The following is a 16,761-nucleotide window of genomic DNA, read 5'->3' as shown; positions in this document are numbered from 1 at the left end:
GAGCAATGAGACACATTGGTTCTTCCCCACAGTTGAAATGAATAATAACACAATCTATGCAGAATAAAGATGTTACTTGCCACCTTCCCAAGGAACCAGACTAAATCCTGATGTTGCTGTAGCCGGTTGCTAGGGATGATCACTGCAGGAATAACGCCTTTACCACACGCTGGGATCCAAATGTAGTCCTCCAAAGGCCTATTGGTGACCTCCAAAGTCAGGGAGAGCTGACATCCTTTTTTGTAGAGTGGGTTACTAGGCATAGTGGGTGTAATGCAAGATATAATGATTGGGCGCCAGTCACTTTTTGAATGTGAACAAAAGAGTTTTATTGTCTCTTAACAAGAACTGGGGGAGAGAGGGTTAGGGCCTGAACACCCTTAGTCAGATGCAATAGCAACTGGAAGACTCAGAGACAAAATAGGCAGACAGCTATACAGGTTGAGGGCCTTTAAGCTGGTTGCAACACTGTATTTGTAGAACTGCTGGCAACTGAACTTGTAGGTTGACTTCAACAAAGATCTGTACACATACCAGACTTGGTATCCCCGTTGTGTAGGACCTGACCTCCATCTCACAGCCTCCTGCTGTAGCTTTTCTCACTGACCTCCCAGTCTTCTCACCAGACTTTCAGATCCCAGCCACCCGCTGGATCCCCTGAGCTCCTACACAGCTAACCCACTGTACACTCCAAGCGCCACCCACGCTACCTGCTGGGTCCCTGGCTTGGCTCTCAGCTAACCTGCTGAATCCTCTTTATGTGTCACCCACGCTCACCCGCTGGATCCCTTACTTGAATGCTGAAGCTTTCCCAACTTGTTCACCGTCCCCAGCTAGTGAAAAAGGCTGCTCTGGTACTTCTTCAGACACAAACCCCTGGCCTCTGATAACAGGAGTAATTTTCCCTTACTGGCGATGGTGTCCCCTTTATCTCTGACCTCTGGTTCTCACTCGTCTCCTTTAACAGAAGTGGTCGTCCCATGTGGCAACTGCTTCTCCTTCACCTCTAGCAACACTCGGTTCACCGTCTGGCTGAACCCCTGCAATGATCAGGCCCCCCTCAGTCTGAGCCTCTACACACATGGCTAGGCTTAGGCCTAACCTTCAGCTGCTGCTTAACACACAGCCCCCTTTCCCTTAAATAGACTCTCCCAGCATGCTTAGCCACAAATATGTTTGGCTGAGAAATGATGTCTATTCACAACCCGAACTCACTATGGTCTTCTCATTCTAATGCCAAAGGCAGCAGTGCCACCTTTTGACAGAAGAGAGAAGTTCAGCAATTCCAGAATTAGGGGGAAGTCAGTGGATCTCCTAACAATTAGCCAGGACAATTACTACCTGGCAAACTAAATTTGTTAGCAGCCCTGCCTAAACACCAGGGTGCTACATCACTATACAGAGTATGCTATCATATTTAGATATTATGTAACGGGTGATCCCGCCCACTCTGACGTCATGGGGAAAGCCTCAGGGAAGTTCCCATCAAGTCCCCGTGTGTCAGAGGGGGGCGGGGTCACCGGGTGGCCCCACCCTCCTTTATTTAAGAACCGTCAGAAGACGAGAAGCGTCACACAGAGGGAGCCTCCCATCATGGATGCAGAGCGGCCCAAGAACGAAGAAGGGAAGAAGACGCCACGGAGGAAGATGCCGGACGAGAACACCGGAGCAAGAAGCAGAGGATCGGAGGAAGAAGAAGAAGAAGATGGAGGAAGAAACCGAAGGAAGATAGAAGATAGCCGAAAGAAGATAGAAGAAAGAAGATAGAAGAAAGAAGAAGCATTTAAATAAAGGAATTGTCAAAAACTGTCTCTTGTAATTTCTAACATTTTTGACACTTTTTTGTGAAATGGTAGAGGTACTTTTGTACCCCCTTACAATTTCACACGGGGGGGCAGGATCTGGGGGTCCCCTTGTTAAAGGGGGCTTCCAGATTCCGATAAGCCCTCCGCCTGCAGACCCCCACAACCACCGGGCAAGGGTTGTGGGGATGAGGCCCTTGTCCCCATCAACATGGGGACAAGGTGCTTTGGGGGGCTACCTCAAAGCACCCTCCCAAAGTTGAGGGCATGTGGCCTGGTACGGTTAAGGGTTCTCTCGTCCCCCCTCTTTTCCTGCGGCCTGCCAGGTTGTGTGCTCGGATAAGTGCTCGGATAAGGGTCTGGTATGGATTTTTGGGGGGACCCCATGCCATTTTTTTTTAAATTTTGGCGCGGGGTTCCCCTTAAAATCCATACCAGACCTGAAGGGCCTGGTATGGAATTTAGGGGGACCCCCACGCCATTTAAAAAAAATTTTGGTTCAGGGTTCCCCTGTGGGGAATTCCCATGCCATTTTTATCAATTAACTTTTATGTGTATTGTCGGACCGGCAATTCATTAATAGCCGCAAGTAGTTTTAAATGACTTTTTTTCCTTTGAAATGTCATTTTGCTGTCAGACTATTCTAAACACGGGAAACATGCGCCCCTTTACAGGCATACTATAGACACCCCCCATGTACGAAATTTAAAGGAAGACTCAACTTTTATTGTTTCACTTTAAGCATTATTAAAATCACTGCTCCCGAAAAAACGGACGTTTTTAAAACTTTTTTTTGCATTGATCCATGTCCCCTGGGGCAGGACCCAGGTCCCCAAACAATTTTTATGACAATAACTTGCATATAAGCCTTTAAAATTAGCACTTTTGATTATTCATGTTCGTGTCCCATAGACTTTAACGGTGTTCGCGTGTTCGAACACATTTTTTGCCTGTTCGCATGTTCTGGTGCGAACCGAACAGGGGGGTGTTCGGCTCATCCCTAGTGTCCATATGATGCATCTAGCCCACAGTCAAAAACCTTCAACATCAAAAACCAAGATAAATATCCACGAAAAGTGAAATAAGGATTCACGGGGGAAAAAAAAAATCTTTTTCTCTTTCCTTTCTCTTTCCCTTCTTTTCCTTTGTTATAATAATCTCAATTTTTAATAATAAGGTGCCGTGAACAGTTAGACATACACAATATTCAGAGCAAAATCAGCCTGTACCAAATACAAAGTAAATACAACTCAATTTAACAATAGAAAATCTACAAAAAGTATTAGAATAAAGACAGAGAAATATTAATTTCTCAATAAACAATGACTGAATCCCTACAGAAAAGGCTTAAAGCTCAAAGACTCATTCAGGCCTGGATACACAGTAGCAGATAAGTTGTGTAACCATTTTGATTCTCATTGAAGAAGTATTTTGTCTATATCCCAGCCCCTACCGCAATCTGGTATATGTTCTAATGCAAAAAATTGCATCTTTAAGATAATTGGAGTTTCCATCTTTTTTTATTTAGTAACTTAACATGATCTCTTATCCTGTGAAAAAAGGGCCTTTTGATTTTACCCACATAAAATGCATTACATACACACTTCATGTAGTAGACTACACCAACCGTTTTACAGTCAGCAAAAAAATTGGGTTTATAGACTTGGCCATTAGGAAGAACCACCTCTGCTGTATTGGTGAGTAAATGACAGAATTCACATCTTCCACAGGCAGAGGTTCCTTTTTGTTTAGTATTAGTTCTAGGACAGAGATGGCTATGTACTAATTGATCTTTCAGAGATCTAGATTTGCGGTAGGTAATTTGAGGAAATCCCCCACATATTTTGACAAAATTTCATCCGTAGCAAGTAAATGCCAATATTTTAGAACAATTCCACGAACCTTTTTATGTTCCCCAGCAAATCTGGTAATAAGGCGTACAGATTGTCCACTCTTAGAGATTTTTTTAGAGTGGATTAGGCTTTTTTGATCCTTCTGTTTAACTCTCCGATAGGCTTTTTTTAGGCAAGTCTTGGTATGCCCTCTATTTAGAAGACGAATTTGAAGTGCCTTGGCCTCCCGCTCATAGTCCCCATCCACACTACAGTTTCTCCTTAGTCGCAAATACTGACTGTATTGGATGCTCTGTATTAACCACCTCAATACAGGGCACTTACACCCCCTTCCTGCCCAAGCCATTTTTCAGTTTTCAGCGCTGTCGCACTTTGAATGACAATTGCACGGTCATGTTACACTGCACCCTAATTAAATTTTTATCATTTTTTCCCCACAAATAGAGCTTTCTTTTGGTGGTATTTGATCACCTCTGCGGTTTTTATTTATTGCGCTATAAACAAAAGAAGAGGGACAATTTTGAAAAAACACAATATTTTTTACTTTTTGCTATAATAAATATCCAATTTTTTTTTTTTTTAACAAATTTTTTCCTCGGTTTAGGCCGATATGTATTCTGCTACATATTTTTGGTAAAAAAAAATTGCGATAAGCGTATATTGATTGGTTTGCGCAAAAGTTATAGCGTCTACAAAATAGGGGATAGATTTATAGCATTTTTATTATTTATTTATTTTTTACTAGTAATGGCGGCGATCTGCAATTTTTATTGTGACTGCGATATTGCGGCGGACACATCGGACACTTTTGACACATTTTTGGGACCATTCACATTTATACAGCGATCAATGCTATAAAATTGCATTGATTACTGTGTAAATGTGACTGGCAGGGAAGGGGTTAACACTAGGGGGCGCTCGAGGGGTTAATGTATGACCTAAGGAGGTGATTCTAACTGTGGGGGGAGGGGACTGACTGGGGGAGGTGACCGATCGCTGTCCCTATGTACAAGGGACACGCCATCGGTCTCCTCTCCTCTCTGACAGGACGTGGATCTGTGTTTACATGCACAGATCCACGCTCCTGCTCTGTTACCCGGCAATCGCGGGTGCCCGGCGGACATCGCAGCCGCCGGGCACGCGCACCGGGTCCCGAGGGCTCGGGAGGGCGAGGACGTCATATGACGTCCTCCCAGAACAACAGAAGCCTCGTCCCGCCATCATATGACGGTGGGCGGTGGCTTAGTGGTTAAAGAGTCAGGATGCAAACTAGTGGCATGTGGAATAGTATTACCGGCTAGTGGTTTCTGATAGAGGGATGAACCAAGAGTACCATCTGGGTTTGTAAAAATTGTGATGTCCAAAAAATCAATAGAATTTTGGTCACAAGACAAGGTAAATTTCAAGTTGTAAGTATTTGATTCCAACTTCTTTAGGAAATGCATTAGTTCATCCCTCGTTCCTAGCCAGATGACAAAAATGTCATCTATGAATCTTCTCCACAACAACACCCTTTCAAAATCAGCAGAGAATTCATCCAAGGAAAAGACCTCCCCCCCCCCAGGTACAGGTTGGCATATGATGGGGCACATTTGGTCCCCATCGCAACCCCCTGCACCTGGAGGTAGTAGGAGCAGTCAAAAACAAAGATTTTGTTGGAGAGAATAAAAAGCAGGAGGTCTCAAATAAAGTTAAAGTTGTTGTAGGCCTTAGATTGAGGTCCTCATTCTGATAGGAAGCCATCGACAACTCAAACCCCCAACTTGTGGGGGATTGAGTTGTATAGGGCCTCCACATCAATTTCAACAAGCCAAGCTTCCTTTGAGATGGATAAACCATCCAAGGAACGCAAGAGATCTGCCGTATCCTGAATGAAGGAGCTTGTGACTTTACATGTGGTCTTAGGTAATCGTCAGCTAGCTTACTAGCTGGCTCAGTCAAACAGCCATTGCCAGATACTATAGGACGCCCTGGTGGAAACTGGGCATTCTGATGTATTTTTGGCAGGGCATATAGAGTTGGCAGCCTGGGAGTTTTTACAGACAAAAATTCACAAGTTTTTTTATCAATTAAGTTGCTGAAGAAGGCTCAATTAATTAAGGTATGGTATTTGGTTTGAGCATATTGGACTTGAGCAAATGGAATAGGGCGATACCAATGCCGATTGGTTAGAATGTCCATAACCATCTTTTTATAGTTGTTTAAATCCATCACAACTATGTTGCCTCCTTTATCAGAAGGCTTAATGATCAGCTGTTCATTATTCCTCAGAGACATTAAAGCATGACGTTGAACAGAATCAAGATTAGAATCAGCCCTAGACCGTTTCCACTTAGTGCTTAAAATTTCTTTCATTACTTGCTGGGTGAAAGGCCAAATGTTTGGATTCCCCTGCAAGATGGGGAAACAACACAATTTGGGTTTGTATAAAGATGGCAGGGGAAAAAATCTGTCAGACTGAGAGTCAATGGACAACAGGGAATCAGGACCTGGGTCCTCAAGGGGATAATCCAGAGGATTGCTCTCCTCCCATAATTCCATAAGTTCATTTATGGCTCAGATTTCATTAATAGTTTTATCTTTCCAAATTTCTTCGGAAAGGTTTTTGCTGGTGGAAGCTGAATGTTCCTTGTCATAGATGACTTTAAACATCAACTTCAGAGCGAATAAATTTATATTCTTAATGATTTCAAAGGAATCAACCTCCTGCTCTGGACAGAACGATAGACCAAGGCTGAGAACCCTGATCTGATCATCCGTCAAAGAGCAAGACTATAGGTTGATTACCTGGAAGCCACTTGCTTGTTAGCTTGGAAAGGACTGGTGCAGTGGGAGCCTTCTTAGACTCCAAAGGAGGCTGTAGTGAAAAGATTGGGGCATTGCGCAGTTCCCCCACAATATATTCTTTCCAACTGGCTCGGCTGTTTGGCTCTGTGGTTGTTCCATTTTCGCATTATTTGATTTTTTTCCCCCTCCCGGCTACCATAGGTTTTTCCATCTTGCTGTAGAGGAAGTTGAGGAATTACTCTATGCGATCCTCCACTTCCTCTCCTGCTCCCTTGGCTGCCGTGATATTATTTCCGGCGCGCTGGAATGGATGGAAGTGTCATTTCCTGTGCGACAGGTCTCTGGTCCAATCCAGCCAATCATGTGTCCTCAGAACTTTTTTGGAGCCAATTTTTGGCACCAAAACAGTCTGGAGAGGGGGATAAAAGGAAGTAATCCTCAGTTACTGTTAGGTTCGGTCCATGGAAGGAGGCATGCTGCCTAGGGCTTCAGAAATTACCAAGTAAAGATTAATTTGGACTTTGTTACCTTAGTCTTCATTCAAAAAAAAAATTTTATTGCAATTTTGTTTTTGTATTTCTTTTTAAGGGAATTTTGGAATACTTTGAGAATCTTTTTGATTCAAAAAGTCTATTTTTTCCATTGCTTGCAAATGGAGCAAATATAACCTACTGTTGCTATCAAGATCTTGACTGGCTCAAAAATTTATTGAGGTAGGCTATTATTAGGAAGTTTGCTTTTGTAATCTTCTCCCTTTTATTTATTTATTATTATTTTTTTATTTTCTGTCCAAATGTTCAAATATTTATTTATACTCATGTTTTTTGCATCTTTACCTTCAATTTAGATGGACTTTCTGTTCTTCCCAGTCTATTACCCTTCTCTATGATGCTTCCAAATGGCCCTGCTTGCCCTTCCTCCACTATTGATGACTGTATTTTTGAAATTTTGAAGGTTGGTGCCGTGGTTAGAACATGCTTACTGTTCATTGTTTATCAGTCTATGATACTAAAAGTTCTATGGATTGTTGTTTGCTGCTTTGTTTTTGTATGTTCTTTTTTCTATATTGTGTTTTTTGATTTATATACTTTTCTATTATAGTGATCAGTCTATACACACAGAGTTTATTGTAACAGAATCTCCTGAAGAAGCCGTGAATGGCGAAACATGTAGAGAGAAAATTTACTTCTGTTGATATTTGTTACTGATATACTGTGGTTTTACCCTTTTTTTCACATGTATTTTTAATTCAATAAATATTTTCAATTTTTCTAAATTTTGTATATGTGTGTGCTTTAAAAGTTCTAATTTCTCTCCTTCTATGTTATTCTTGCAATAAGGGATGTGGCGCCTAAATTGAGTCTTTCCAACAGACTAGCTCTAAAACTACACATCTCTGTGATCACAAAAAAGAGGTAAGTAATTAAGTTCATATCGATGGGAAAGATCAGGGGTATGTAGATGCCAAGATCCTGATGTATTCCATTACAAATATGTATGTTTTCTGGCATTATCCTATTGACTGTGATTCAGACTGTGGTCTCACAATACAAGGCCATGATCTTGTCTATAAATTGTGAAGGAAGATTATTCTGGTTTATTATAGCCTGTAGGAAGTCCTTGCTCAACTTAACAAATTATTCTTCAGCATCAAAGGATACTACATACAAAGTGAGCCCATGTTTAGTTATGTATGAGATCAAGCTCAGGGTTTCATGATGCTGCACCTGGGTTCCCTGCCAGGGACAAAACCTATTTGTTATCTAAGCATAAATTAGGGTATGTACAATTTGAGCCTATTAGATAGTTTGACATGTATCTTGAGGTCTATATTCACTAAAGAGATGGGCCTATAACTAGCACATCTAGTGGGATTCTTGGGGATAATAGTAATATGTGCTTCCTGCAATTTTTTTGTAGCAATCACAAAATAGGGAGGGGAGCGAGGCAAAACATTTGATAAAGGCTTCTGTGAAGCAATCTGAGCTTGGGTTTTTACCTGAAGGCTGGTAATGAATTCACACCTGAGATTTCTGACGTGGTAAACTATGAGTGCCTCCCTCGAGCCATTCATATTTGAAGGCTTCCCATTTAATTTTTGGGGTGGTGGGATTATTTTTAAGGAAGTGGGAGATCTCAGCTCTGTAGACGCATTCAGTCTCAAAGATAGAATGTGTCGGGACATGTGTCGGGTAATCGATATGGAAAAATAGACACTTTTAGGGTCCAACTGAGAGGTTAAATAGGAATCTATCTTACTGTATGTAAAGAACCTGTGATCTTATCATTGGGCTATAATTATCCTCAACATTGAATGGGTACAAAAGAAAAAGGCGATATGTTTTAAGTTGTAAGTGGCTGAGGACAAAGTCCCAGGGTGCACACTAAAAGGATAGAGGGGAGTTGGGAGCCTAAGAGACATATGGAAAGTGAGAGATACAGGGCAGCAAGAAGGAGGAAGCAAGAAAGCAAGTATAGTGGGGGTCATCAAAGTTCAGTAGGGGGAGAAAGTTAGAGAGAACATCCTTCGATTAGAGTCAAGTCTTCAAAGTATAAGGCCTTGTTCTGAGCCCTATGTAGGAGTGAATGTTTACCATCACTACAGCTCCTTCAATCCATAGCCCAAGAGCAATACGAAGGAAATGATCAAACATCCCAGTATTAATTGAGTGTACAGAATTAGCCAGAAAACTTATAGTATAACAATATAAAAAATGTCAAAACAAGTCATGTACAATCCCCAAAAAGAAATCACACAGAGGGAAGGGTTAGTAAATGTAATATGCTTTTCTAATTTTACCTAAAGTTATGGAGCTCTTGACAGAAGAGAGGCAGGTTATCAATGGTAAGTGATGAACACGTGGGAAAGGAGGGAGAAAGGGGGCCACCTGCAGAGTTCCCAAAAGACACACACCCCCTGTTATCACTGCTGAAAGAAAGACAAATTAAGCATATTCACATAGCTTGAAAATAGGTAAAATAACATTAAAAGGTGATATTAATACTTTATTGGTTAAGACAATGAATCAAATCAGCATCCCAAAAATGGGCACATAAAGTCCAAGGCTCCAACGCATCATCTACTACCCAGCTGTTCCCCAGGACCAAAACCTAGACAGACAAATTTGTTGGGACATAAGCATGTATATGATGTATGAAGTCACTAGGGCAGCACTCTGGGTGTGGACACATATAACAGGGTACACAGAACACAAAATTATGGGTCCACCACATGTCCAAGAGTCGGGCGAGCATGTAATAAAGATAATCAAACAATGAGATCAATGAGAAAGCATAGACCAGCCAGTACGTCTGGAATTCTGGGCCTATCCAGTATGCTAGGTTCCCATAAAACGTCCAGCTATAAACAGTGAAAAGAAGCAACCAGAAGGTCAGTCTCAGCTAGGATGGTGCCCAAGTATCGAAAGCAACAGTATCCAAACATCAATGTACAATGTTACATAGTTACATAGTTTGTCTGGTTGAAAAAAGACCCAAGTCCATCCAGTTCAACCAACAGAAGGGAAAAAAAATGATACAATCCTATGCACTATATTACCAAAAGTATTGGGACGCCTGCCTTTACACACACATGAACTTTAATGGCATCCCAATCTCACACACGATCGGATTTTCCGACAACAAAACCGTGGATATTTTTCCGAAGGATGTTGGCTCAAACTTGTCTTGCATACACACGGTCACACAAATGTTGTCAGAATGTCAAGAACGCGGTGACGTACAACACGTACGACGGGGCTATAAAAAGGAAGTTCAATAGCCAGTGCACCACCATTTGGGCTCCTTCTGCTAATCTCGTGTTTATCTTGTGTTAGTAGAAGTTTGGTGAGAGACAATTCACGCTTTTCAACTTTGTGCTTTTCAGTTCGTTTCTGCTTTTCAGTTTGTGCTTGTGGGTTCGTATCTGTTCTTCAGTGCGTGTTGTCAGTTCATTCCTGTCTTTCAGTGCGTTCTATTTAAAAGTTCGCTTCTGTTTTTCAGTGTGTTCTTGTCAGCTCGTTTCTGATTTTCAGATCGTTCTTCTCAGGTCCTTTCTGATTTTTAGTGCATTCTGCCAGTTCGTTCTGAGCAGCCTACCGTTTTCAAGCCATGTTGCGGGTACATACTCGTCGTAGAGTTCGTGCTGTGCTTGGGCTTGGTGTTGGAGTTCTTGCCTTGACCCAAGTCCAGTCCATGAAAAGGGCGAGGAGGAGTTCATGGATGAAGAATTGGTTGCTTCAGCGTGACCAATTCTCACACATGTCTTTGTCGCGAGAGATCCAGAAGAATAATCCTGATGATTTCAGGAATTATCTCTGGATGATGGACCCCGTTTTTCACCATCTGTTGGCTTTGCTGTCCCCTTATATTACGAAGCAGGACACCTGCATGCGGAAAGCCATCACTCCCGAGCAGAGGCTCATTGCCACCTTGCGGTACTTGGCGACAGGGAGAAGTCTCCAGGATATCAAGTTTACGACTGGAATCTCCCCCCAGGCTCTGGAAATCATTATTCCAGAGACCTGTTCTGCCATCATACAGGTCCTGCAGAAGAACTATATTAAGGTAAGTTTTATCCTCTAACATCACATTCTATGTACAGTGGGGCAAAAAAGTTTTAGTCAGCCACCAATTGTGCATGTTCTCCCACTTAAAAAGATGAGAGAGGCCTGTAATTGTCATCATAGGTATACCTCAACTATGAGAGACAAAATGTGGAAACAAATCCAGACAATCACATTGTCTGATTTTTGAAAGAATTTATTTGCAAATTATGGTGGAAAATAAGTATTTGGTCAATATCAAAAGTTCATCTCAATATTTTGTTATATATCCTTTGTTGGCAATGACAGAAGTCAAACGTTTTCTGTAAGTCTTCACAAGGTTGTCACACACTGTTGCTGGTATGTTGGCCCATTCCTCCATGCAGATCTCCTCTAGAGCAGTGATGTTTTGGGGCTGTCGCTGGGCAACACGGACTTTCAACTCCCTCCAAAGGTATTCTATGGGGTTGAGTTCTGGAGACTGGCTAGGCCACTCCAGGACCTTCAAATGCTTCTTACGAAGCCACTCATTCGTTGCCTGGCCGGTGTGTTTGGGATCATTGTCATGCTGAAAGACCCAGCCACGTTTCATCTTCAATGCCCTTGCTGATGGGAGGAGGTTTGCACTCAAAATTTCACGATACATGGCCCCATTCATTCTTTCATGTACACAGATCAGTCGTCCTGTTCCCTTTGCAGAGAAACAGCCCCAAAACATGATGTTGCCACCCCCATGCTTCACAGTAGGTATGGTGTTCTTTGGTTGCAACTCAGCATTCTCTCTCCTCCAAGCACAACAAGTTGTGTTTCTAACAAACAGTTCTACTTTGGTTTCATCTGACCATTTGACATTCTCCCAATCCTTATCTGGATCATCCAAATGCTCTCTAGCAAACCTCAGACGGGGCGGACATGTACTGGCTTAGGCAGGGAGACACATCTGGCACTGAAAGGATCTGAGTCCCTGGCAGCGTAGTGTGTTACTGATGGTAGCCTTTGTTACGTTGGTCCCAGCTCTCTGCAGGTCATTCACTAGGTCCCCCCGTGTGGTTCTGGGATTTTTGCTCACTGTTCTTGTGATCATTTTGACCCCACGGGGTGAGATCTTGCGTGGAGCTCCAGATCGAAGGAGATTGTCAGTGGTCTTGTATGTCTTCCATTTACTAATTATTGCTCCCACAGTTGATTTCTTCACACCAAGCTGCTTGCCTATTGCAGATTCAGTCTTCCCAGCCTGATGCAGGTCTACAATTTTGTTTCTGGTGTCCTTCGACAGCTCTTTGGTCTTCACCATAGTGGAGTTTGGAGTGTGACTGTTTGAGGTTGTGGACAGGTGTCTTTTATACTGATAACAAGTTCAAACAGGTGCCATTAATACAGGTAATGAGTGGAGGACAGAGGACCCTCTTAAAGAAGAAGATACAGGTCTGAGGGAGCCAGAAATCTTGCTTGTTTGTAGGTGACCAAATACTTATTTTCCACCATATTTGTAAATAAACTCTTTCAAAAATCAGACAATGTGATTGCCTGGATTTGTTTCCACATTTTGTCTCTCATAGTTGAGGTATACCTATGATAACAATTACAGGCCTCTCTCAACTTTTTAAGTGGGAGAACTTGCACAATTGGTGGCTGACTAAATACTTTTTTTCTCCACTGTATTTAATTTTTGCTAATCTATTGTATTTATTTCATCATTCCCTAATTACCATGATTGTAATATGCTGTGAATTTCCTCTTTGTCCTCATGCATGCTGGATGCTTTTAAGGCTCCTTTTTTGTCCTTCATACATATTTGCCTTCACTAACCTCCCCAGCATGCTATCCTGGGCCCATACACACCTAGCCTAGTCACTTAACAATGTTTTTTGTCAGCTGCATTTTAGTGCTTACCCTAAACACCCCCTAAAATGAGTACAAATGTTATTGTTGGCCTTAAATTCAGGCAGAGTGCAAGAGGCTTTTTTGTGTGGCCGAAACTCCTTTGGAATCCTCCCCCAACCGCTAAGTCAACCGATACCAATACTCTATCTGCTTACTTTGCCAAATCCATACACACTATACCTACCTCTTTTGTCGTCATATTTATGGATGAATTCACCAAAGCATGTAGTGCAAGGGCCTGCCTGAATACTTTCAAATGGTACTGTTTAAAGTTTAGTTCTTCTATTATCTTGATAGGTAATTGCAGAATGTAAAAATGTGCTTCAATTTGTACAGTGTGTATTTATATTTTTGTATTATGACACTTCTTACCTGTCCAGTGGGCTGCCAATAGTGTGAGTAAGGAGGGGCTGGCCAAAGTAATACACATTATTTATGCATTCATCTCTCAATGAAGTGGAGAGGGTTACCTGTCCAAAACATCCCCCCCCCTAAATTTTTTTACAATGGGCCATCAGAGGGGATGAGGAATCTGATAAGTGGACCTTATTATACTTTTGTCTTTAAATACTCATTTCAATAAATGTTATACTTATGTTGGCCAAGAATGTTTGTGTCTAATCTGCTTGCAATGTTATGTGCAAAAGTACTATTTTTTTCTTGTTTGACTTCACAGTTTCCTTCAAACCCACAGGAATGGCAGACTGTGGCCTTCCAGTTTGCCTAGCAGTGGGACTTCCATAACTGCAGTGGGGCAATAGATGGGAAACACGTCTGCATCATCCCACCCCCCCTCGGGGTTATACTATTATAATTATAAGGGGTATAGTAGAATAGTGTTGTTGGCGGTGGTGTCGGCGACGTACAAGTTTTTGTATGTGGACGTGGGGAAAAATGGCCAGATGTCGGATGGTGGAGTCATCTCCCAGACAGAGTTTTACAGACGGCTCCAGAATGGCAGCTTGAAGTTGCCACCTCCGGAAGATAACGTGGTGGGACTCCCGTTGGTCTTCATAGCGGATGAAGCATTTGCACTGGGGGACCATCTTCTGCGGCCATTCCCGATGAGGACCCTCTCCCCGGACCAGAGGGTTTTTAATTACCGGCTGGCCAGAGCCAGAAGAGTGGTGGAGAATGCCTTTGGAATAATAGCCAGACGGTTTTGCCTATTCCGCACAGCTATTAATATGGTGGAATATAAACTCAATCACATAATTCTATGCTGCTGCATTTAACATAACTTTTTGCACAAAAATGCAGCAAACTATGTGGTCTCAGTTCGGACTGAGGCCGGTTTACCGGATCCAACAACTATGACGGCTCTTGAACCTGGCCGTCCTGGCTTGCCCCCCCCCAAAGTGCCCGCGAAGTATGCCAAAAGTATCTAGTGTACTTTGCTGGTAGGAGGGCCATTGATATGCCAAAGAATGTCTAAACATGTTTTGAATAAAAATTTTTATTATAAACTGAACTCATATTTCATTTGATTTACTGCTTGTGTTTCTTTTAGCTGTCTCCTAGGTTCTCCAGTGGCCTTTTTTTTGGCCATTTTCTTCAGTAGTGCAAACGTAACTTATTTGATACATGAGGTGACAATCTCTTCTTCAGCTAACTATTATGTTGTGCTATGGGTCTGCTACACACACACAATGTTTTTTTTGTTAATGTATGTAATGCATTAATGCAAAAAATAAGCATCCTTTTCAGCTCCATGAATTAATTGCTTTGAGTCCCTAAAATGACCTGATTGGGGCAAATTTTAGCGCACTCTGAGGGTTATATACTAAAGGCAAATCCACTTTGCACTCAAAGTGGATTTGCCTTTAGTAAATACCCCCATTGTCACTGTAACTACACCAACTTACTCCAAAAACTGGTATTGAGCATTGAAAGAAGAAGCCACGCATTGTTGAGTATAAAACATTTTACTCCAAGCACATTCACATGTGCATTATAAAAGGGTTTTTTAACAAACCAACATCTTTGGTTTTCTAACATTTATGTTTGACAGTAGATATAGCCTTTTTTGGCTATAACCATAACATACATAACTCGAGAACTTACAAACTTTGATAAAGTGAAGGCCATATGAGACATTAGTATGTCAAAACTGTGTTGATCTTGCCTTGATGGGGTGATGTCACCCCTGTAAAAGCCAAATTTTGAAGATGCACACAAATTGGGAGTCAAAATGTGGATTTCCCCCCTGATCCCATGCTTAATGTCAACATGTGCTAGCTCCCATCATGGGGGATCAATGGACGTGTTTCGGGGGTGCAACACCTTCCTCTCATCTACTTTAGCTTGGAGGAAGGGGTTGCACACACAAAACGCATACCTTGATATCCCATAATGGCAGATAGCACATGTTGACACACTGTGTGCATCTTCAAAATTTGGCTTTCAAATTACTTTAAAACTTTAGCAAAAATATAAAATACAACGAGCAAATTTTCAATTTTTGTTGGTTTTAGATTCTGCCTAAAACATCATTGATGTTGGTCATTTTTTTCTGGACATCAGTGATATTTTGCTTGACCATCTCTAAATCCCGATTGCACACCATGATCTCACCGATGAGGATCTGTGTACTAACACTGTTGAAATTAGTTTCTTCTTCCACAACATCCACATCACCTAAAAATAAAAAAAACACATCATGTATTATAAATATGCAGGCATACATCTATTAACTGAAGCTGTGGTCTCAGACACTGACCTGTTGTGGTCACTATTTCACCCACTTCATGAACCTCTCCCTTCACATCTTCTTCATGGTGTGTGAGGATTTCCCCTTCTTCATGAGTAGTGGGGTTCCTGGTGTCCTTAGATGTCCTGATTCTTTTCTCCCCTTTGTGATGCAGATATTTGAGGCAAAAAATAGTAATATTAAACATTGCTTGGAAGTGTCGTACAATTGTCTGTTTTGGCAGAGTTCCAAGCTAAAAACATGTTTTTTTTTCCCTTTCCAAAGCTGGAATACTTACCTTTTTTGTTAAAGTTTCACACATGGAGAGACCCCTAGTATCCACTGGAGCACCTGTGTGGGACACCCTAAAAAGGTTGTTCTGGTGTCCCACACTAGCGCTCCTGCGTCCACATGTGTAAACAGCTGCTGAGTTTCCTCTCCATACACTGAATCAAGTTTGCATTTCATTCTAGTTACAAACCCATCTAAACAACAATGTACTAAACTTTGTTTAATACAAATAGGCATGAACAAATGTAGTTAACCTGCATCTGCCAAAAACATCGTATTAGTGGGCAAATGAACGATGTTTACGGTACTACGAATGGTTACTGTGCCCACGAACCTGAAACTTGCCATTTTAAACTGTACAACAGTAAAGAAAAGCACATGGAGCAGTACTAAAGTAATAATAATAATAATAGAAACACACGACAAATACTTACTTTTTTGCAGCACTTTCTTGATCCTTCTGTACTGATCATGCTCCCTCGATTTCAAGTCTGACCAACGTTTCCTCAATTGCTCCTTGGATCGTCGTACCCCAAAATTCCTGTGCAGACTTCTCACAACAACAAGTCATGATCTTGGCCTTTCTCACATTTGGGTAGCTGTACGGTCCATACTTCCCATCATAGTCGGCCCTCTTCAAGATGTCCACCATCTCCATCATCTCTACAAAGGACATATTTGAGGCCTTGAGGCCTTTTATCTTGTCCTGGATTAGGACGTTTCTTGCTCTGGGCTTTCCTCCTCGTTGCTGCTCTCTGCATGCACCTGCTGTATCTCCGCCAAGTGCTCTCCCACTGCGCCGAATGAGAAGGGGCAGGGAATACACTAGAAAGAAGGTCAAGGGTGGAGTTTCACGCATGCGCAGTGTATATAAAGCATAACATGCGTGCATCGTACCTACGATCTGTGAG

At 42.0% G+C, this 16,761-nt stretch overlaps 1 long non-coding RNA gene across 3 annotated transcripts in view; it reads right to left on the bottom strand.

The window, feature by feature from the left end:
- LOC141111090 (uncharacterized) overlaps positions 1 to 16,761 on the bottom strand; it is a 350,106-nt gene that overhangs the window by 200,393 nt on the left and 132,952 nt on the right. The window lies entirely within an intron of this gene.

The sequence above is a fragment of the Aquarana catesbeiana genome, linkage group LG01 (genome assembly GCF_042186555.1).
Source record: "Aquarana catesbeiana isolate 2022-GZ linkage group LG01, ASM4218655v1, whole genome shotgun sequence".
Lineage (NCBI taxonomy): Eukaryota > Metazoa > Chordata > Amphibia > Anura > Ranidae > Aquarana > Aquarana catesbeiana.
The sequence above is the reverse complement of the archived record's forward strand: the minus strand, read 5'-3'. Positions and strand labels throughout refer to the sequence as shown.